This window comes from Corapipo altera, unplaced genomic scaffold (assembly GCF_003945725.1).
Source record: "Corapipo altera isolate COAL_440 unplaced genomic scaffold, ASM394572v1 65, whole genome shotgun sequence".
In the NCBI taxonomy this organism is placed as follows: Eukaryota; Metazoa; Chordata; class Aves; order Passeriformes; family Pipridae; genus Corapipo; species Corapipo altera.
The window spans coordinates 11,318,759-11,342,235 of NW_020884891.1; the positions used below are offsets into that span (position 1 = coordinate 11,318,759).

Sequence of the window (23,477 nt, forward strand, 5' to 3'; positions counted from 1 at the left end):
CAATGTTCTTCCTAATGCACCGCAGGATACCTCTGGCCTTCTTGGCACAAGGGCACTGTTGGGTCATGGACAGCTTGTTGTCCACCAGGATCCCCATGTCTTTCTCCTCAGAGCTGCTCTCCAGCAGGTCAGTCCCTGGCCTGTATTGGTGCCAGGGTTATTCCTCCCTGGGTGCAGGACTCTACGTTTGCCTTTTTGAACTTCAGACAGTTTTTCTCTGCCCATCTCTCCAACCTGTTGAGGTCCTTCTGAGGGGCTGCACAGCCCTCTGGGGTATCAGCCCAGCTTTGTGTCTTCAGCAAACTTGCTGCCCCTTCATCCAGGTCACTGATGAGTAAGCTAAACAGTCCTGGGCCCAGTACTGAACCTTGGGGAACACCACTAGCGACAGGTCCCCAGCTAGATCCTGTGGCCCTCTGGGATCTGTCAGTTCTCAGTCCACCTCACTGTCCTCTCATGCCTTCTTCCCTCACAGTGTGTGGGTGTTTTGTCCACCACCACAAGTTTGACCATATTATTAGCAAAGGAAATTAGAAGTAGGCACCTTTAATCTTGGTCGAACAGCCTGGTGTTTGATCACAGTGTCTGGTGCCTCTGCTGGAAGGTCAATAGCAACAAATTAAGTGCTGCTTAAGCTCTACTGATCAGATCAACTCCCTGCCCCAGATGTTCCTGTGGCAGAACAGCCTGGTTGCAAATACCAGCTCACCTCCTTCCCAGGTGCCCTTTGGCAGGAGTGCACATGTTGGGAGCCACCAGCTTAACAAATCTCACCAAATGCAGACATTTCTGTGTCTGATTAGCGACCAGTTTTTGCATTTGTTAAAGTTATTCATAGGGCAGAGAGTTTTTTTCTGGGTGCTGGAGGAAAAATTGCTAACTCAGATGGAATTCAGTACAAGCACTTGAGATTGAAAAGGTCATGGCTGTTAGACTGGGTAAAATTTATTTCTTTTTGGTTATAGCAGCCACAAACATGGAAAGAGAAACTTCAGGGTTCTGCCTGACTTGCAAGGAAATAAAGACACAGATCTATAAGACATTTAAGCTAGTAAACCAAAAAGCAGATCAGCATGCTTGATGGCACAGGATCGAAGAGAGATGTTTCAAACTATTACAAAATTCCCAAAACAGAGAAATTCAGAGCAGTTGCTGAAATGGGGAAGGGCTTTGGGGAAGGAATTTTGATTTACAAAACAATTATGAAATTTTATGCTTTTCCCACCCCTCGACATGTATTAAAACTTTGCTAGCTATCCTCGGGTTAGAGTTTCCCACTTGCTCTATGCAACTCGCAACATCAACATTTCAGTCAACAGAAAAGCAGTTTGACAACTCCTTAAACACAAAATAGTCATTTTCAGTAGAAATATGAATGCAGCATAAGCACAGCTGTAAAAACCATGAATGTTTGAGAGTTATAATCTTCAAAGTACTGCTTTCTTCACTGCAAAAAAAGGGAATGCTTTACTTACAGACAACTTTGTTTCCTAAATGCCTGTCTGAAGCAGGAATTATTCAAATAATGTGACTTTCTGGAGAGACACAACTATTTCAGACCTCTGCTGGAAGTTTTTTGAAGGAAATTTTGGTATTTACATGTAAGAAAGAATATTTGTTTGTGAGAGAAAAAATAAATAATCAGATACAAAAGGATAAAACCTGTTTATTTTCAGGTTCTGCTTCTCAGCTCCTTGTCTAAATAAAGATTCTGCAGCTCTAAAGGAACATGATTATGAAGCCCTGAACCTCTGCCTGCCTTCTCTCTCTGATCCCAGCAGGAGAAGTAGCTGTTGAGGACATGGGAGCTGTGAAGCAGTACTCCTCTTATTTGAGAGATATGGACTAACACACTTGGTTACAGAAACTGGACAATATCTCCAGCTGCTCCCTAGCCCCACCTACTCACAGGGTTCAGCCTGGAAGGAGCCCATCCTGTTTGGCTGAGCCTGCCAGCTCTGGAATTATTTTCCATGACTCTTTTCAAGGGCCAATTCCTGCTTTGAGCACTTGTCAGGAATAATGGAGTTCTGCAAGCACCAGCTCCAGAGCACACACAGAGCTCTTGGGGGGAGCAGAGCTGCAATGGCAACTCTGTGCCTGGTTTAAAATTATTATTTTACTATTTAAACTATTTAATTTTTTTATGACCTAGAGGCTTAGTAGTTTACCGCGCTAGATGAAGAATGCCTCCTTCTATTGGAAACAGAGAAAAAAAACCCCAAAGCCACACATTTCACTTTTCTCCTGGGTTCCTCTTGGCAGCTCTACAGCTGCTGCCTTACTGAACATATGTGCTAGGGGAGGTCAAGTTTATCTCCTTTTTCTCCTCAGGAAAAAAACTCCATTCCTGGCCCAAGGTCTGGCCAGCTTTTGGGTACTTAACTTCAAGCTGACCACCAAACCACTATCACCCTTCAGCCCAGGAGCATACATGCCACAGGAAAGAGGATGATGTGAAGGGCACAGGAGGCTGACTGGCATCCAGGAAAATCATCCAGTCCTCTGGAAGAGGGTGAGAGCAAATAGAGCAACAGCTGGCAAGAACAGACCAATAAGAATGTGGTGTTGAGGGATGAGAGGGGAAAAGATGGATATAACAATCTGTGCTTATCCAAGTTTGGCAGCTGAATCACATATTCTGGAAAAGATAAAAATACATTCAGGCTTGAGATGCCTCTGTGGGGATCTTACACCTGATGGAGTGACAGCAAAGAACTCTGTTCCATGGACTCCTCTGGGCACAGTGAGAGGTCAAAATCAAAATACAGGCAGTTTTGTTTAAACGTTAAAGCTTTTTGCTTGTTTGTTTTTACTGTGAGTGTAGTCAAATACAAGAACAGGTTGCCCAGAGAAGTTGTGGACTCTGACCTTGGACATACTCAAAACCCAAGTGAGGATAGCACAGGACAGCCTGCTCTAGCTGGTTCTGCTCCAAAAAGGGCTGGACTGTCCCATCTCCAGAGCTGCCTGCTCACCTCAACTATCCTGTGATGCTAAATTAGGTGACAGCCATAGACAGCCTAAGAACAACTTCTTGCCTGGTGTGCATGTGCTGTACCACCTTTTGTCAAAGCATGGAGGGCACCCTTCACCTCTACTTAGACAAAGAATAAACTTAGTGAAGGACATTATTTGCACATTGAAAAAAAACCCCTTCCACATCTTCTGGGCATACTTTACTCTTCTCAGTGAGAGAGACAAAGGCTTCAGAATAACCAGCGCAAAAAGGACCTGATTTCTTCAAACAAAACAGCTCAAATGAGTCATCCCATATTCCTGGCACAAACTGCTGCTAGCTCTTGGATGTTAACTGAGATGGGCAGGATATACTAGGCAGTAGCCTGACTGTACATGAATTAAGAGATGGATTTGGTCATGCCAATTATTTTCAGAGATTAGCCTTTGCAAACACACTTCCTACAGCCAAATCAATTGCTGGCCCTGTTCAGGCACCCTTGTTCTCTCACCTCTTCTGTCACCTACCATCCTTCAGCAAAGCAACCAGCCTCTTCATATGCTGAGCTCGTTCAGTGATTTCCTCACCTGAATTTTGGGTTCCACCTGTATCTCTTTGCAAGCACACCTAGCACAGAGCTCCTATTTGCTTTTCATGCTGCCTGCTGTATTTCAACAAATTGAACCCAGAGCACACAAAGGTGAAGTCTTCATTCCGGGCAGGACAGAGACTTGACACATTTCTCTGCTTACCATCAACCCTCGCACACTGATGGTGTAATAATTCACATTTTGTCATTCTAGAACAAGAACAAAACAAGTCAATTGACCCCTGTTTGACTCTAAATTGTTTTCTGCGTTGTCAAAACACACAAATTTAGAAAGATAATTACCCCGCTACTTCTGAATGACAATCTCAAGTTGAACTATAAGATCTCCATAGTCCATCTATGTCTTTGCAGCTGAACTTGCTCCAGACGCCCACAAACCAGAAAGGCAGATAACCAGGAAGGCTTCACTGGGCTTGTGCCTCTACCTCTCACCAGAGAGAGAAAGGGCCAAGTAGTACCCCCATCCTCAAAGGCAGAGTGGGTGTGAAAGCCCACGCAAGCTGGATGGGCCTTGGAGCAGAAACAACCTCCCACAGCACTGCCACAGCTCATCCACAAAGATCAGCCTGACTGCCCTGTGACAGAGCAGAAAGAGCAAAGCTGGAAAGCAACCACCTGCTGAGACCATCTCCCCTGGAAAACTGCTGGAAAGACACAGGCTTGCACACTTCAAGCACAACAATAGGGCACTGAACTTTTATTATCTTACCTTCTACCTAAACACAAGGGGGCAAGTCTTGTCCTCTTGGGAGCAGGTGCTGGCTCAGCTGATCCAGAGGAGCCAGACTGTTGTGGAATTGTGACAGCTTGAAGGGTCAAAGGCACCCCAGGGCACTCAGGGAGCCAGGAGTCCCTAAAGTGCCACTATAAAATGTCAGGACAGAGTAGCCCAAACAAGAGAAACTGCAGCCTGCAGGCAGAGCTCACCAGCCACAAGTCTCCAACTGCCCCTACCTGAATGAAGCTAATTTAACAAGGAGCAATAGAGGAATTGGCTGGGTCCCAATTAGGCTAATTAGGGCAATGGTGTGAATCAAGCAGGTAGTGAGGAAGAGCCTGGCCACTTGTAGTCATATGGGGACCTGACAGGGGTTAACATCAATGCTGCACTTGAATGTTTGCTTGAAAATCCATGTGTCTCGCTAGTTCTCTGTCTTTCCCACAGGGATTTGGGCTGCAGTAAACCCAGCCCTTCCTCTGAGCACAGCACAACACCTCTTACCATGCCTCTAGCAAAGCTTGTTTATGTGATCTTGCCGTTGCTTTCTACCCAGTAATCCCTCTTCAGTGTGGTTTCTGCAATGGGTTGTCACCAAGAACTGTTCATTCAATCAACCTTTTATTGGTAAGAAAACATCACATGCTCTTGCACAGGTTTGTCAAGTGTGGAACCCAACCTGCACACACTCTGTCACAGCAAGAGTGCTGCCAGGAGCCTCTGTGCAGGTTGCTGCAAGCCCTGAAATCAACTCAGTATGCACAAAGCCATGCCCAGGCTCCCATCTTCCTGTTCCATACATGGCTGTGCACCTCACCTGCTGGAAAATTCCCAACTTGACATGGTCTCTATCAAAAAGTGCTGAAGTTAGAGACAATAAACCACTCATGGAACAACTATCAGCCCCAAAATCTGTACTTTTAGCCTCAAAACACAGTCTATCACTATCAAAGCTGTCACTTTGCCTGACTCAGAGCTCACAGATGTTCAGTGTAATGGTACACATTTAATACAGATACATATTTCCCTTTGTTTTTTCTATCATAATTGTAGAACAATTAGAAAATAATTCAGCTATGTTTTATTCTAGGTCAAGGCTAGCAGTTATTAACATAAGCAGTTATGATATGTCTTTCAAGAAAAAGCTGGCCTTGATTCAGTTTTTTTCCAAATCAGAAACTGTGTTATTTCATTTCTTCTGGATCCACATGGAAGCCAATGCAAGGTAGTCCTCTCTATTTATGTTTCTTGATTTAGTTTATGCCATTATATACTAATGTAGGCTGCCACTTGGCCAAGGCCAAGATTTAAGGTAGTGTTGTGCTCTCCTCAGGTTGCTAATTCTTCCCTGAGTGCTCTTGCTAGTACTGCACAAAGCAGGTGGTTAATCACACCCCAGGTAACAGGTCTCAGGGCTCCCAGGGATGCAGCCACTTGGTCATTTTTGTTGTCATTCCTGTGCTTTTTTTTATGTTTTAAGGTAATGTAGCAGGGTCAGGATGTGGAATGCTGCAGAGATTAACTAGGCAATTCACTACTGGACACGCAGCTAGAGAGTGAACTGTTGAAACCCAACACAATTAACCAGTGGTAATCTCTGACATAAGATCTGAGACCAAAAGCTGATTCAGGATTTCAGAGGAGGAAGAAATATTTCTCTGACTAATGAGCACAACACTGGCCTGGGCTCTTAAAACATTTGAAGCCCTGTAAGCTTTATGTTCCAAAAGAAATAACTGCTTTTGAGTTCTGGAGCTGAAAAGGCCCAAAGGTGAGTATGTCCCTGCGGTGAGCTGCCCACACAGGGACAGGCCATGGGGCAGGGTAGCCAGCAGCTTGATGATCCTTCACACACAGGACCATGTTTTGCAGTCAGAACATCAGTGACATCAGTATTTTCCTGCTGCCCTTAGATAGATAAATAAAACGGTACCCAGTTTGTTTTGGGGTTTTTTTGCATTCCTTTGCTCAGTTTTTTTTTTGCTGCTGTACAATGAAATTTTCTGCTCTCTTTCAGTGGCCTTAACATTTAATTACTTAAATCAGAGAAATGTTTTTACTTCTCTGTTAGATAATCTGCTTTCTTTGAACTGTGAAGCAATGCAGAAATGTCCTGTGGGGAACACCAAGAGATGATAGGTCAGATGAATGCTACAGGGTGTAGCTTTGGGATCTTTTGCTGGGACTTGCCCACTGTCCTTAACTAATGAGGGAAATGGGAGACAAAATAACCCCAGTGTCATGAGGGGTTGAGGGACCCTAATGTCACCATCCCTGGAAGTGTTCAAAAAACATGTAGATATGGCACTTGAGGACATGATTTAATGGTGAACATGGCAGTGGTGCTGGGTTGATGGTTGGACTTGATGTCTGAAAGGTCTTTTCCAGCCTTAATGATTCTGTGATTAGAAATCAGCTCCACTTGCTCCTCTAGTAATACCTACTGTAAATGCTTTTGTTTTATTGTAGGCTCTAATTATCTGTTTTGGTTTCATCACTTGTGTTGGTGATGAGTGAAACAAATGTGAGATTGATTGTCATGTTCCAATGCTCTGTCAGCAATTTAGTCCTGATTAAAATACATCTGTGTTGCAAAACCAAGCTAGCACTGAAGCACTCTCTCCTTTAGCTTTCAGAAATACCACCAGAAAGTGTCCAAACACACACTGCCCATAGAGAGTACCTTCTCCATCCAGCAAGAATGCACATCACTCTCTTACCCTAGAGCCAGCCATTTAAGCAGTTACTGAGCTGCAAATAAAATCCATAATGGCTTTTAAAATGTTGCTCAAATTAGTGCTTAATTATGTGCCCTCCTCTGGGAGGTCAGATCATGTGTTTATTTAAATTGCTCCTTCTGAAAGGCTTTAAATGGCCTGGCAGTCTGGGCCGCTGAGGTCAGTGGGAATTTTGAACTGAGAAATACAAAGAGATGGAAGTACAAACAGATGCCAGGAATCCCTGGGAGGGAGTGTCCCTCTGTGGCCATCAATCCCCTGGAGGGACTTGATCTCCTCAGTGGTGAAGCCCTGGCCAGGTCTGTCAGGTGAGCGGTCCATCCCTGGCTGCCACATCCAGGTACCACAGGAAGGGTTGGGGAGAGGGGAAACTTCCTCTTGCCTTCTCATTCTTGAGCTGCCTTTTCTGAGAGCTATCCAGGGGATCCTCTTCCTCATCTGGGGTGCTGATGTGTCCTATTCCCAAGGGTGTGGAAAGAGGGTCCTCATGACTCATCCATTTGCTATTCTCACACCTCTGTAATCCTCAGATGGACTGTTCCCCTCCTGGCTGAACTGGCACTGTTGTGTTTCACAGTAAAAGGGATCAGCTGCATCTGTCAGGGTGTCAGCAGAGCATCACACGCCTGGGGGACATTGATTTTGAAGAATGTACTTGAGTTCCAACAGAAATGAAAGAAGCTGAAATACAGTATTAAGCTGCTTGCATCTACCATCAATTCACATTAGATGTAGTCAAGCTATTGACTTAAAACCTCAATTCCCCTCTTACGAAAGAATGAAGCTGGAATTAGGAGAGGAAAAAGAAATCTGCATTTTCATGAGCCAGTGGCTGTGATTTTTCCGTGAGCTGATGAAAACTGAGAGGAATGCACTGCAATAAACCAGGAGAGGAAACAGCCCAGTCATGAAGTTGTCATCAGGAAAACCTCAGGCAAAGGTTTTACAGCCTCTGCAGATCTGCTATTGCCTCTCCAGTGAGAAGCAATGAGGTTCAAACAATCCATGAAAAGACATCAAGGTGATGACACAGAATTAAAAATGTCTGGAACATTGAGCAAGCTGAGGAAAGAGACCTCAGATGTTCCTGCTGCCAGTGTCTGGACAGGCCCCTGCTCCTCGTAAGGAGGCTGCCTGCTCCTTGCCTGGTTTAGGTCTGTTGGGATCCTCAGAGCTCTGTGATGATGAAGTTTCCATGGATGCCTGTAACTGAATCCTTATTCCTCTTTTCTCCAGAGTGTGGGTGGGAAGTTTTAATAGTTGTGACAGCATTTGGGGTATTAGTCCTTGGAAAATGATCACCCCACAATGTTTGCAAAGTCCACCAGAGCTACCCATTCACTTGAGTAGATTATTCCTTTAAAAAACCCTATGACCTGTATTCCTGTTTTATGTTACACTGATATTGATGTATCTAAAATGTCTGTATACTAACTGCTATGATTATTCCACATACTGGTATAGAGCTTTATATTTATTTAATAGAAAACTAAAAACGGTTCCAAGAAGACCCCAGCGGAGATATGTGTCTCCTAGCAAACTGAGGTATGACTATGATTTATTCAAATTAAATACAGAAATAAAGCCAAGAAAGTAATCAAAAGCATATTTAGTGGACTGTCAAATGATTAACCAACATATTCACAGAGCCAAACCTCTATATCATTTTTTTAACTGGTTCATTAGTTTCTCTTGGCATGAACTAATTTACAAACCTCTAGCTGACCTTGACATTTGAGAAAAGTGAACTCTGACAACTCCTTTATTTGTATCAGGGAAAAAAAATATTTGTCAGGTAGTAGCTTGAAATAGGGATTCAATTATTATTGCTTTTTTCCCCCTTGAACTGGAATTACAGAATGAAAGCATCGCTGTCCTCATACAGCACATACAGTTCTATGAAAATGAAATTGCTGTGAATTAAAGGAACATTTAATGCAAGGGATTCAAGTAGATTTCTTCTATTTGCCTGCAGTGACTAGTTAATTCAGAATTACTTGGTTATGAAACTTCAGTCAGATGGAGCACTGAGTACAGAGCTCTGAAAGTACAGGAGTAAGTTCTGTACAGGCTCAGAACACTTCTCACCTGTACTAATAAAAGTGTCCATTGTTCCCTGTGCTTGTAACTTATTGAAGTGGTATAATGCTGGCTCTTTTCCTTATCTGAATGACACTCACTGCTATTCAAGGTAGTCTGTGCCTGTTACAACTAGACCCACTACTTGAGCTTTCTTTTCACCCATGGTGGTATAAAAAACTCCCCAGAAACTATGAACTCGAATTAAACCAATTTAATCCAGCCTTGGTCATGGCAAGCATCTTCTGCAAACACTCAGTAGGTAAAGCTTCATGAGAATGAGTCCAAGCAAAAATTGTGCTTGAATATATCCCATGTCCAATTTTGCCTTAGATCAAAGCCTACTTTACAGAAAACAGAATATTAGGTAGACTTCAGCAATGCTCAGTAACTTTCTTCAAACTTGGGACTTAATGCAGGACAGCCTGCCTACCCACAAAATCGAGTTTTTGCAAAATTAGGGCCTAAATCCTACAATTGTTCAGTTTCTGCTCACATCAGTTCATATTGGACCTATCTGACCATAATTCCTTTTAATCATCTTGCATTTGTTATATTACTTTGATAATATAAAATCATCTTATACTAGTTTCTCATAAATATAAATTGCATTAAGAAGCCAAACTCTTCATTTCACTTAAGGTTCCTCTGTGACAGCATTACACTTCCCTATCTCATAATTTACAAAAAATCCAGGCACTTATGAACAAGAAAATTAATAATTAAAGACATAATAAATCATATATGCCAACTTAATAAACACATTAAAAAGTAGAAAGCACATTTCATCTCAGTGTAACAACCCAATTAAAATTTCAAGGGTAGCTTATGGTTGGAGGTGGCATTATTTCTGCCTTGATGTCTGTGTTATCCACGGGCAGGCAGCTGAATGGCCCTGTCAGAACCTGGAAGTTGGGGGGCTTTTCTTCCCCTGCCTCAAGGGGCTGTTGAGAAAACGTGGGTGATGTGTAGGAAGCGAGAGCTGAGAGCAGGGCTTGATCTCTCTTCTGGCTTTAGCATCTCCCTCAAGGACCTGTAGCAATGTCCTCACCTGCCATTGCCCTGAGCTGGCTGTAGATGAGTCTTTGGGTGTTTCTGGGTACACAGGGCCAAGTGAGGACATAGCAGAACAGGCTGGTTTAGGGCACACAGCTTGTTTCCCCTTTCAGGGGGACATTGCAGCTTTCCCAAGCAGTGTGAGACAAAAGGCAGCCTGGCAAGCATACAAAGGGTTTGGGACATAATGAAAAGAAGGAGGAATAGTGCATTGGAAAGGCTACCAGGAATTGTTTTGAATCTACTGCAGCCCTTCATAAGTCTCATTGCTATTTTTAGATTAAAAAAAAAATATATGTTTCAGACTCTTAGAAGCAAAAAGAGTGGCTAAAGAAGCTCCATATTTTGTTCGAGGTATTTCTACAATGGAAAAGATATATAAATTTGTCCAGACAAAGCTTTAGGAAATACCATTGACTAATATGCTTCTTAGGTTTAGCAGAATTACTCTTTAATTAAATCAGATGACTGTCACTCACTGAGAGCAGTGAAGCAGGAATATGCAAACTACCTCTCCTTTTTGAACACGCTGTATGAGTTTCAGCAACAACACACTCATCCCCATGGGCAAACAAAAGCACCACTGCACACTGTGATACCAACTCTGCTGTGATGCACTGCAAGGGTCCCTCTCACTTATCTAGGAAGAGACTTACATTTTAACAAGCTGCTTGAGGCAGAAAGAGCCAAAAACATAGCTCCTGTTGGTCACTGTGGGAGCTGGGTCTGGAGGGCATGGCCAATACTTCTGGGCCAGGGTAATGTCTTGCAAGAAGGAAGAGGACAGAAGCTGTAGGAAATCTTTACTAGATCCAAAAGCTAGGCACATGCCATAGATGTCTTTGTCACTGCCATAATAAATTAGAGAGACTACGTTCTCCTTGCACTGATGAAGAGGATTTCTTTTTTTATTTATTACTTTTGAACAGTTTCATTTTGCTGCAACAAATCACTCCAAGGCAGACATGGTGAGGACAATCTGCTGGCTAATTTCTGCCTTTCACAGGACAGTTTGGGACAGCTTTGAACAAGAGTTTCCAGTTCTGCATGATAAAGCATTCAGATTGAATTTAAAGATGAATCACTTTGATATCACACTTAAACCTTTTGAAGAAAGCTTGCTGAAAAGATTGACTGATGTGATCACTCCTAGGCAGCAGGACCATATTCCCACTTAGCAATACAGGTACAGTTCCAGTAGACACAAGAAGAGAAAGAAAATTAAATTTATGGGATAAACCTTTCTTTGCTACCTCACCACAACAACCCTCTTGGCCTCTACCTCAAGCCCCCTTCAGAAAGGAGCCTGAGCCATACACGTGTGCCAGGGTGTGCTGCCCATTTCAGAAACATTATTTTGGAAAACCCAACCAGAGAACCCCAGATGGGAACCCTGATTGCTTGCACAGGGCAGCCATCCTCAACAGAATCTCCTCTTAAACATTCATCACTCGTGAGCCCTTTTCATAAGCAGATGGAAAATGAGAAAGATAGCCAAGTGTGGCTTTGACAGCACAAGAGCTTATTAAAAATGATGGGGAGGTTACAAAGAAAACCACCTTATTAAAAAGAAAGGACAAGTCCTTTTGTGAGCCTGTCACTGCTCCTAATTCATCAGCACATTTCCCCTTTCTAAAGCAGAGCTACCTCAGCCCTCCTCAATGGGACGCAGTGCGCAGCGATGGCAAAGGGCTGCTGGATTCATTGCCTGGAGGTGGGCAATGAGTCCCTCATCCTCAGGCTGGCACTGCATGGGCCATTAGTTGAATGAACCTCTGAGTAAATTGCAGCCTGACCTAGAAAACACCTGCTCAAGGGACCACGACAGCAGCAAATAGGTGGCAGGAGGGATGGGAAGGCCACTGTGTCCTGTCTCGCTGTGTGTGGTCAGAGCAGCACTGAGCCTAACCCCTCCACACAGAGCTACAGTCCCAGCAGCAGAAATGGGAACATAAATAACATTGTGGCAGGCTGACGGAAAAGTGCATAAACTGTTTAATACTTCTCCACCAGCAGGCTGTGAGAAGCTTGGATTACCAACATCATCTCCAGAAGATTTTTGAAATGAGTCAAAGTAACCTTATACGGTCGCTGAGTAGGGTGGGAAAGAGGGAGCTTCGCAGCATCCAAAGCCAAGCCTGTTTATGGTTGCCTGCTGATCCCTACCTCCTACTATTCCTACATGCCTGGGATGCCTACATTGCTGATGGCAAACCTGAGACTCTCCAAAATGAGACCCAGCCAAGCACATTTCCACTTCCTGGCTACCAGCGAGAGCTCACTCTTCAGCCTTCACTGCACCAAAATCCAACAATCCTGCCAAGCAATTTTTCGCTTCCCAGAAATTTCAAAGCACTTTAATTAAATTCTGCAAAAAAAAAAAAATTCACCTTGGAAATCCTTTCTGATGCCCTTGAACAGGATCAGTTTTGAAAGGCTGCTATTTTATCTTCTCATTTGCCTGCAGTTTTGGTAGCCTGACTTAGACTCCCCCATTCCATATCTGCTCCCAGCCAAGGTCACACAGCCCAACAGTTTAGCAGGGCTGTTGATTACTGCTGATGCTGTAACAACTCAACCGTTTCACCAGCTGCTTTCCAATAACTTCTGTTTTATCTTTTTCCCTTAAGTCTACATTGGGTTTTATTATTTCTTTCTAGACTCATAAGCTGCTGCAGGTTAAATACCTTTCCCTCTGAATCAGGCTGTAGATCACACAGCAGAAGTTACCAGCAGTTATCAGATAATGCACTTGATCAGCCAAACGCTGCTCTAACTTATGGTTTCTGACAGATTAGCCACCATAAATTTTAATCACTCGGAACTACAATCATGCCAAGTTGGCCTTGAGCTGTGTCTGCACCTTGGGAAGGGATGACTAAAAGCAGTGTTTGAATGGTGTGCACGTTTCAGGAGGGTCTTTTGGGAACAGGGGAATTACAGCTTTTACCTTAACTCGAAGATGTCATTTCCGAGACGGAAAAGGGAAGAGCAGGGAGGGGGTTTGCCATATAAAATACAGATTAAAACCATATGACTCAAGCAAGCTCAGCACGAAGTCCCATGGTGTCCAATGGTAGATGCCAGTACAGGGACTTAGAGTTTGGTCCTGTCCAGCCACAAGACTCAATCCTGTTCCAAAACTAATTTACAGCTTTTAATCAAATGAAGCAGTTCCATTTCATTCAGTCAACTATTGCAGTAACATTAGGCTTTTTTAAAACCAAATCATACATTTCAATTAAAAGATATTTGGAGTTGTTCCAGGAGCTTCTTTTGGGTGTTGTTCAGGTGAGGAATCTCTGCCAGCACCAGAACAACATTGGCCCTTTAAGCCCCAGGACCCAGCAGTTGGGTCCCTGCCCAGGTGCCAGGACCTGACATTTCCATAGGAGCACTGCCAGCAGGATCTGGAGAAGGTCCTTAGGTGTAGGCTATGCAAATATTTCCAGCTCCTGTGCAGCTGCCAGAAGCAGCATTACTCACCCTCTGGTTAAATCACAATATTGTTTTACCTCACAGTACCATTTGAGAGCTCACAGGAACCTTTGGCAGATGGCCATTTCACATTTCTTCAGTGTCGTAAACATGAAATTTGTCTGTTTGCTCTTGTTCCAGGCATAATCCCAGCAGTTTTACACCCTGTTCTTCTCTCTGGCATTTACATACACTCACTTACAAAAAGCAGTAGAGTTTAGTCTCAGGACATTATATTCAGAGCTTTCAGCTCAGTAGCAAGAACTGTAACTCTCACAATATAGAGACCAGTAAACCTGTAAGGAATCTATACCACATTATTAACTGCTACATAAACCTTACATTGCTCTCAAGTTAACTGAAAGCATCCTAAAAACTGGTGTCCTTTATGAAGTTTGCTCTGTTGTTTACTAACTGTGCTACAGTCAGCTGGATTATTGTGCCTTTCCCAGCCCTCTCCCAGGGAAAAACTCTGCTGTGTTTCCCAGAGAGGAGGGGTGAAGCAGCCTCAGTCATCACACCCTCGCAGTCATTAGGGCTAAGGCTGTCAGCACAGCAAAACACTGCTGCTCTCCCCCAGCCCAAAAAAGCTCTCCCAGGAGCAGTTTTCAGCCTCAGACTCACCATCTGCCAACAAACATTGCTGTACCTGTGCACAGCTAGATGTGCTAACGCTGCTCTAAAGTAAATAAAAATAAAATCCCATTTGTTTTCTAACTGATAAGGTAACTCATTTTCAGAATCGCTTCCATAAAATCCAACCTGTGTAGGGGCCAAAGATGGAACACACTCAGCTGAAACCATCTTCAGTGTGATTGCCAGGCTGAGGAGTCATTGCCCTTGGCTAAAGCCCACCCGGCTGTTACAACCAGCTCCACAGTTCTGCCACAGACGGTCAATTAAAGCACCAGACCTGAGTGGGAAAGGGTTTTCCAATCATATTGTATTTAAGACTTCGAAGATTTGCCATATTCCAAAAACAGTCAAAAACTTCTGTGACCTGAAATGTCAAAAAGTCCTCTCGCAGCCTGGGACTGGTTCGTTCAAACTGGGGTCCTGAAAAATCACTGAACATTTTGATTTTGACCTTGGAAGTATTCTTTTTCTTACTTCAAAAGTAGAGACATTATTATTTCCATTATTTCAAAACAATTCTTTTTAATTTAAATAGCTGCCGTTTGTCCCACACACTGTCTTAACATCTGAATAATAAAGAAATTTCAGAAATGTCAATAATCTAAATAGCTCACAAGCTTTATTTTTAGTTTGCAGAGATTAAACATTCTTCACATTAATGAATCTTCTGTTTTACTTCACTTCATACATTTTCCTCCCTTAGTGAATAGCAGACCTCTCAGAAATCAACACAGCTTGTTAGAAAAAAGACAAAATGCCTATTAAATTATCAAGTGCATTTCTCATCAGAGTGCAGCCATCGTTCTCTACAAAGAAGCACTATAGCTTAATTGACTTCCTAGAAAAAGCAATGTTTAGGCAGATGGTACTGAGAATCATCTGAGTGTTATTCTTTAAATTGGTGTAGTTAAGTGATAGGGACGTTTGGAAAACACAGGAAGGCAAGAGTGGGTGCATCACAGAGGCTTTGTGCCCAGCGTGATGGGGCTCAGTGCCCACAGTGAGACATGGAGCTGGGCAAAGAGTAGGGACTGCTGGATCAGATATGGGGACAGAGAGGTCTTTGTGTAAATATGGTAAGTGAAATTTATCAGAAAAGGAAAAAAAAATCCTGAAAGAAATTACGCTTCCATCCAGCTATCAAATAAAAATCTATGAAAATGGATTGCTAAGGGTCTGAGGTGGTATGGAGCTGGCAGGCTGTAACTGAGCCAGCTGAGCATCCCCGAGCACCTGCATGTCCAGTTCAGAGCAGGGCACTCAGAAGTTTGGATGCTGGTGCAGGGACCCAAAGCAATCCCTTGAGAAGCCTGCATGTCCCTCTGCCAACATGCAGAAATATCTTGAAGCACCTCCTGACAAAGAACAACTTCTTTACTGCTTGTTCTTCTGAAAACTGGAGGTGCTGCAGAGGTAAATTAAGATTTAAGGCAGGAGAGTTAAAATAGAAATCCTATTACTGAACTTTCCAAGGCTCATTCCTAAAGTGAATATCAATACTCTGCTCATTAACAGACTTCTGTGGAAACAAAGCCCGTTTGCTTAAATTCTTTTTAATTTCACTCTCGTTATTTCGGTTGTGCATTAAAATTATATAAAAAATAGAAATAAAAATAAATCCTGAACAACTCTAGGCTTGTGACTTTTGGAGAAGTGCTGATATTGGTGATCATCTCCAAAACTTTTTTCCTGTGATTAAGAAAATGAAAAATGTTCCTTCAAGCTACAATTCTATTAAGAAGCTTTTCAGAGTAGGAAGGATCCCTACCTTTAAATTATTTAGGCTTACTCTTGCTGGGAAATTGAGCGGTAGAATCAATGATAGGCAGAGAAGAACAAGAATATTTTAGGATCAAGGGCCATCCTGCCCTTTTTCTGCCGCATTTCACTGCTGAAGCTGCCAGAAGAGCCTGTCAAGCAACTAAGCACGTTGCTTAGGACTGTCTCCCTGCAAAGCAGAGAGGAAATCCTGTAAATGGGATTTTAAGAGCAGTTGGAGTCAGACTGCAGCTGCTGAAACATTTCTCTGGCAACATGACAGCCTCAGTGAGCGTCAGGAGATGCACCCAGCCAGCACAGGAGCTTAAGCTGGGAGCTGGTAATGCAGGCAGGGTTACTGAGACAAGACAACCGGTGGCTTGTCTGGTTGCCAAACCACCCATGGCTTTTATGATGTGCCAAAACAAAGCTTTTAGAGTGGCCCAGGGAGCAAGGTGGGAAGGACCCTGGAAATTACTCCAAAAATCTTCCTCCCCAGTGCACTCCACAGCAGCTTTGGCCACTCTAATACAAGTCTGCCCAGATAAAAGCCACACATGGCTTTGCAGTACAAAAGTTCAGCTACCTGGGTTTGCAAGATAAGGGCCCAGGCACAGATTCTTCTTCAGACTGGATATGCCCTATGTGTTAATATGTGGGTAAACCCAGAGCATTGCAGCCAGGTCTTGTGGGCGGATGCTGAACACTGCTGGATGCAGGTTGAGGAACAGTGGGAGTAATGCAAGGCTTCCCGTGCTGGAGCAGCAGCCAAACGGGTCTCAATGGTCTCTCCTAGGATGGATTTAACAGCAGTGGTGCCACACACTCTGCCCTGCAGTATGGAGCATGCACCACAGCAGGGAAGCAATGCAAAAGCTGACACATTTTAAAAAGCCTTCCTCCCTCTGCAAATCTGCCTGGGCTGTGGTGAAATATCAGAGGTGACTAAAAGCTGGCACAGAAGGCTTATAACACCTTTTTTTTAACCTAGCTTTGCCCTATCTACTGTTGACGCTTACAGAGTGCCCATCTATGTCAGTGGTCATGAAGTCTTGGATGGAGATTGCCAGGACCTGACATCCAGGCTGCTTTCTTCATCCCAAACACCAGCAGGTAACACTTGCCAAACAGGGCTTTCCTCAAACAGGAGCTCTCCCATCTGTGACAGCAGCAACAAAACACAGGAGAAGCACCATCTGTTCATCTAGATGGGTACCAGCAGTACCAATCCTCACCATAGCAGTTGTAGCCTTTAATAAATACATAGAACTCTTTTTCTAAATATTGGAAATATTTAGCCACAGAATAGCTATTTCAGCAGGATTTATTATTGTTTATGTTGCACCAACAGCCTGCCTTCTTAACGAGCATCCCAGGCTGGTACCACAGCTTGTACAACAGCATTAAGTGAGTCCTGTAACAAATCCTTAGCGCTCAGCTGCCCACTCCTTGCTCTGTGCCCAGGGCAAGTGGGAGTGTAAGATATGGTGAAGGTGTTCTTGCTACAGGCATCCCCACCAGTAGCCTGGAGAGGAAACAGCCCTCTCCAGAAGCTTTCCCCTATAGCTTTACAGGCTGGATCTCACAGGCACCTCACCTATCCTCAGCCCTGCATGTACAGCCTTCTCCAGCACCACCTTCTTTCCTTGACCCCAGCACTCCCATTGCAGGGAAGTTGGATCATTTTCTAGTTTTACAAGTGTCAGCAAATGCCATACGGGCTGTAGTTATTTTGGAGTAGAGAAAAATAAAGCCTCATCCTAAGATGCCAGGGATGCTGTCTGCATTCAGCCTCACCAGCCAGCCAGGAAACAGGACAGAGTCTGTCCTGTAGCCTTGTTGCTCTCTGGAGTTTCTGCTCACTGATTTTGGCCTCCCTGGAGTTGGCTGTATGACAAGCCCTGTTTTAATGTAACCTTTCCTGGCAAAAGCAATTTGCCCTGAATAGGACTGTGGGATTAATAACCTAGCCTTGCTTCCTGAGTCTTCTCTAGAAACCACACATCGAAAGTAGTCTCTGGTAGCACAGAGAAAAACAAGTATGTTGAGGGTGTCACCCCCAATCATTCCATAGTTTGGAGCAAGTGTGGAGCATTACCGAAAGGAAAGTTGGGTCCCAGCACCCAAAGCCAGGAGCCGTGAGACCAGCTGTGCCCTCAGAAACTGCTATTTTTCTTGCTTTGCTGACAGATGGTACCTCAGTAGCTCTTGAAATAAATAACATTTTGTTGCCTGAGCTACGAATGCTGGCGTGAGCTTTAAGATAAAAAGAAAATACCCACATATGGAGCTGTGCTATGAGTCTGCTTTTAAAGATGCTGGAAATTACTGGGGAAAAGGAGGGCTCCAAGTGTTACCTTTCCATCGACAGTAGCAGGGATTGCTGAATGAGGCTCTCTCATCTGACAGATGCTGAGCAGGGCTGGTTCCACAAGCACATGATGGCTGAGCAGGGCTGTATCCACCAGCCTGCTCACTAATGACAGACCCACCAGATCAGTGTGTGGGCACTGCCTCATTGCTGTTTTAGTCAATAAACCCCACTGGGTGAAACTACCAGCATGTTTATCACAAATAATATTTGACAGGATGAAATTAGCACATAGATGCTCTTATGTTGGTTAATGAGGTCTGAAATATCATCCTATAAATCATCAACAACAGCCATCCGGTGACAGACAGACGAAAAGAAGAGCAGATGGTTACAACGCATCCACACCACTGCAGTGACAGGGGTTTAAAATAGCAGCGTACCTTTACGCAGGGCAGCCCTGATCAGGAAATGATCAGGTGTGTTCCCTGGTTGCACAGCTGCCCTTTTAAGCAGACATCATGCTAGGCAGCTGGAGTGCAGTTCAGAGCTGCTGAAGCCATCGAACTTTCCACCACATCCAGGTGCAGCACGGCGGGTCCTTCAGTTGCACTGTTGGGTAAGAAAGGCCCGGTTATGTTGTCCCTTCAACAAAGAAAAAGCAAGTTGCATCTGAAATGGTACAATAGGTTAGATCTGGGTTTACAGAGTTCAACAGAAAGATAAGGCTCTGTGTGCTTTCCAACCCTGACTGGGCAAGCACCGAGGTTATCGTTCTATTAAGTGCACCACTTTGGCACCTGTGAAAATAAAGGAAAATCATGGCCAGTCTGAAATTGTTGAACATTGAGAAGAAATGAATGCTTTAATTTGCAGTATTTATCACCCAATAGAATCTCTTTTTCTCGTGATTTAGGAGGCAGTCAGGCTTCCTAAATGTACAACTATTCTTATCCAAGGTTTATGGTAAACACAGCAGGAGTGAGTAAATTATACAGCAATTTACATTTACTGTCCAGTATTTTTTATTTAGGAAGTAAATCTACTTGGAAGACCACCACAGGTAGCAGGAGAACAGGAGGTAAGAGCATATGGGAGGCATCACAACCCCACCCCACCCCACCTCCTGCGTACAGCTGAATCACAGTTGCAAGCACATCTCTGCACACAGTTCTCTTCATAGTTGGGCTTGTTTTACAGGCACACACATCTCCTGTTTTAGCACCCAATTTACAACATATTCAGTGTTGGGAACAAATTCCAGGATGCTACTTATTTATCAATTTTATTTATTTATGACCTCCAGTCACTACCTGGAGTCGTATCCAACTATTCTAGATGGCCCCCTCCAACCCGCCCCTCCTAGCAAGCATCACAATCTTTTCACAGAGGGTAAATAAGCCCCTCCTGACCTGTTTTCTCACTCAGACAAGCACTTTTCCACAGAAGCAGAATATTCTTCCCTGTAGGCTGGGTTCTGAGAAAGGGGTATATTGTAAACATTTAATATATGACTAAATGCTGTGTAAAAATTATATCCTTAAGTCTTTTCTCACTGCTGCTTGGCCTGTGCTTTAAATTATCCTACAATAGAGTTATAAAATATCCATACATATTTAAGCTTCTCCTAATTTGTAACCTACTACAATCTGCTGTATCACTGGGGTTTTTACTTCAGCTTTAACAGTGCTCATTTGGTTTTCCCACCTATGCAAATGCGCTACTAGCAGTTCACCTCGCCCCTGTCATTTCAGTGTCCAGTAGCATTCTACAACAGTGTAAGATTTGCTGTGGTGAGGGAGCTGGGGGTGTTTATCCTGGAGAAAAGGAGGCTCGGGGGGACCTTATCAATCTTTACAACTGCCCAAAAGGAGGTTGGAGTGATGGGGCTTGGTCTCTTCTCTCAAGCAACAAGCAATAGAGCAAGAGGAAATAGCCTCAAATTGTGTCATGGGAGGTTTAGACTGGATACTAGGAAGAAATTCTTCACAGAAAGGGTTATGGAACAGGCTGCTTAGGGAAGTGGTGGAGTTACCATCCCTGTAGGGGTTTAAAACCCATGTAGATGTGGCACTTGGAGACAGGGCTCAGTGGTGGACCAGTGCTGGGTTAATAGTTGAACTTCCCACCTAATTGAGTCTATGACTGTTGACAATAACAACAGCTATATTTATCTATTCCTTGTATTTCCCTCAGTACTTTGGTATTTTAAGTCATGTCAGCTTCAGGAACAAACCCTCTAGGCTGGATGCTGCAAGTATTTCCCTCAGAACCAAACAGGAAATGTAGCAGAATGTGTGCAAATTACTCATATTCACCAAGGAAATAACTGTGTCCTGAAAATTTGGGATGAAGAAATATCTCACCTAATAAACAACACTCATTTCTGCAAAAAAAGAATAGCCCACTGATGCATTGCATTATTTCAGTGTAAGATTATAGATGCTGTCCCCACATTATGGGAAAGAAATATCATTTCAGGTTTCCAAGAGCCAGCACATTACAGCAATGCCTGTGAATATTCCTCCTACTCAGTGAACTGGGAGTTAGCTCTGAAGGAAACCAAACATAACCAGGTGTGTAAAAGACTTTGTCTGTACTCTGACTATTTTTTGAAGCTCCCTTGCTTGGCACTAGTAGATAACAAGAAACTTAATTAATACCAGCAGTTACAGTAAACCCCAGAGACTTTGACCCTGCAGTTGATCTTAAGTATATAACTGCTTATCATACACCAACAAGCTGATCAGACTTCTCACATGAACTACCACAGAAGAACAAGAAACCCAAGAAGAAAATAAAAATGTGTGACACATGTAAAGCCACTGTTGAAGTGTAGAACTTCAGATAAGGGTAGAGCTGCAGAAGACTAGGTACATCAGTCTCAGCTGATGCAACTCTGTGTTTGGTAATCCCCTGGGAAAGAACTGGCGTGGGAAATGCTTGACAGAGAAAGCGTGTGTTCTGACGAGTTCATTTTGAGAAAACACGGCACTCAGGCTTTTGGGACATAGGTGGGAACTAACTTACAGTGCCAGGGGATGCTTGGACTCGTTATGGTAAATGAATTGTCAGCAGTGGCAGGAAACATCTTTGAAAAAACTGGGCGCTGGTTCCAAGTATGAGGCATAGAGCAGAGAATGTGATCTGGTCACATTTCTTTTACATCTAGATATCAAACTGCCTTCCAGCCCAGAAACAATAATAAATTTTGCTCAGTTGCTTGCTCTGTTGATACCACCTCATCACTTCCAACACATAAAGTGCAAGTGATGGCTTTGCTGCTGCAGTCACTATCCTTTACAGCACTAGTTATATGTTATATGCTGTAAGATTAACCTGCAAGCATTCACTGAGAGTCTCTTAATGCAAATAACCCACACCTTGCAGTCATTCCATGAAAAATATTACATTTGTAAAAAGATACAGGGCTTTAAAACATTATCACAGCTTGCAGTCGACAAATGCAATATTTTTTCTAAGTCAGTCTTGTCATATAAAGCAGACACTACATTCAAAGAGACAGCAGCCTGCCACTGTTAGTTTTAGAGGTAAAAAAATAGGAAAATTTTCCTTGATGTAACACTGGAAAGGAAGAGAATTCTGCTCAAATCACCGTTACTGTGCATGCAGTAAGGGTAATGAATGGCAGCTGCACTTCTCACCAAGGTGTACCCTCACTTACTAAACTGAGTGCTGCAGAGATCACCCAGCTGGCACAGAGAGGATCTTTGCTTGGCACATGGAATGTGGGAGAGTGCCCACTTCCCACTTCCCTGGGATTGGGAAGGCACAGCCTCAGTTCTCACACCTGGGATGCCACTGCTGCAACAGGCCTGTGATCCCCTACCTGTCCACTGGTGTTTGGGATGTGCTCTGACATCACTGGTTCTTGCAGAAGTCTAGGATTCAATTCTTCCATCTGGCCTTCACAGGGCTTTCCAAGGGCTCCATCCCCCAGGACTGACCACTGCTGTTTTGCAAAAGCCACATCTCTAAGTGTTTGATCACCTAACCCCAGACAAGCCTTAAGATCACAGCAATTCTCAAAGCTGCAATGACTGCATCTGCTAGTGGGAAAAAAGCAATTACTCCAAGCACACTAATGGCAGAATATTCAAGCTGAATATTTAAGGAGTTTAAGAAGCTTATCAGGGATCTCAGTTGTGTGACTTGTTTTCAAATTTCCTCTGTAAGTCATGTGTCAAAAAAACCCAGGCAAATAAACAATGAAAAAGATATTGAAAATATTATTTCAGTCAGCAGTAAAATGAAACAATGCAATGGAAGATTAATTTCCCCTCAGAGCATACTGAGTGATGACACAAATACTCATTTCAAAAGATGCAAAAGGCATTGTGCCCCAAAAGATGGAGCATGATTATGAGCATAATGGGTTGTTTAACTTGATAAAGTGCCAGTTTCTAAATAGAAACTGTGCTTTAAATATTTAATCACATTTTGAACAGTCTCCCATTTTTTCCTTGTCTAAAAACAGACAAGAAATTACATTTTTCTTTAAGCATCCAAAAATGTTGATACAGTAATTAAGCAGGAGGAGGAAGATTTAGTTAAATTTAAACCTATTTGGGTGCCTTATAGTCAAAGCAGAGAAGCTTCAGTGCAGATCCCAGCCCCTTGTTAAACACATACCACCCAATAATGGGATTTGCCTGTGCCTTTTGACTTTCCAAAGGCTTACACACCTACGAGTGAACACGTCAGAGCTTTTCCTTTGCACCTCCACGGATCCAGTGTCTCACACCAAACATCAGCGTGGTACCATTGCCACAGCCTGGCGTCCTCTCACTGCTCTTGCCCAGAGAAATGAAAGCCCTAGCCTGAGGCTGGCAACAGGACATGCCAAACAGGCTGCATCCCACTGTCTGTGCACTAACCCCACCAAGAGGGAACCCTCTACCCCCCATCACACCCTCTGCACTGCTGCCCTCTCCCATCTGCTTTAGTCTCCATCAGTATTTCACTCCCTTCTCATCTCCAGCCTCCAGGCAGCTCAGGACATCCTCTGGTTGTCTTTTCTTCTGCCCATGTGAACATGGAAAAATCTATGTATTTCCATCAGAAGATACTGTAAACACTGAAAAGAACTAGAAAGGAGATGCAAACATTCCTTT

General features: G+C 43.5%; 1 long non-coding RNA gene across 1 annotated transcript in view; it reads right to left on the reverse strand.

Moving 5' to 3' along the window:
• LOC113948070 overlaps positions 1–23,477 on the reverse strand; it is a 70,691-nt gene that overhangs the window by 17,913 nt on the left and 29,301 nt on the right. Inside the window, exon 2 of the long non-coding RNA XR_003527972.1 lies at positions 18,786–18,987. This is a non-coding gene — a long non-coding RNA (uncharacterized LOC113948070). The remainder of the gene's footprint in view (positions 1–18,785; positions 18,988–23,477) is intronic.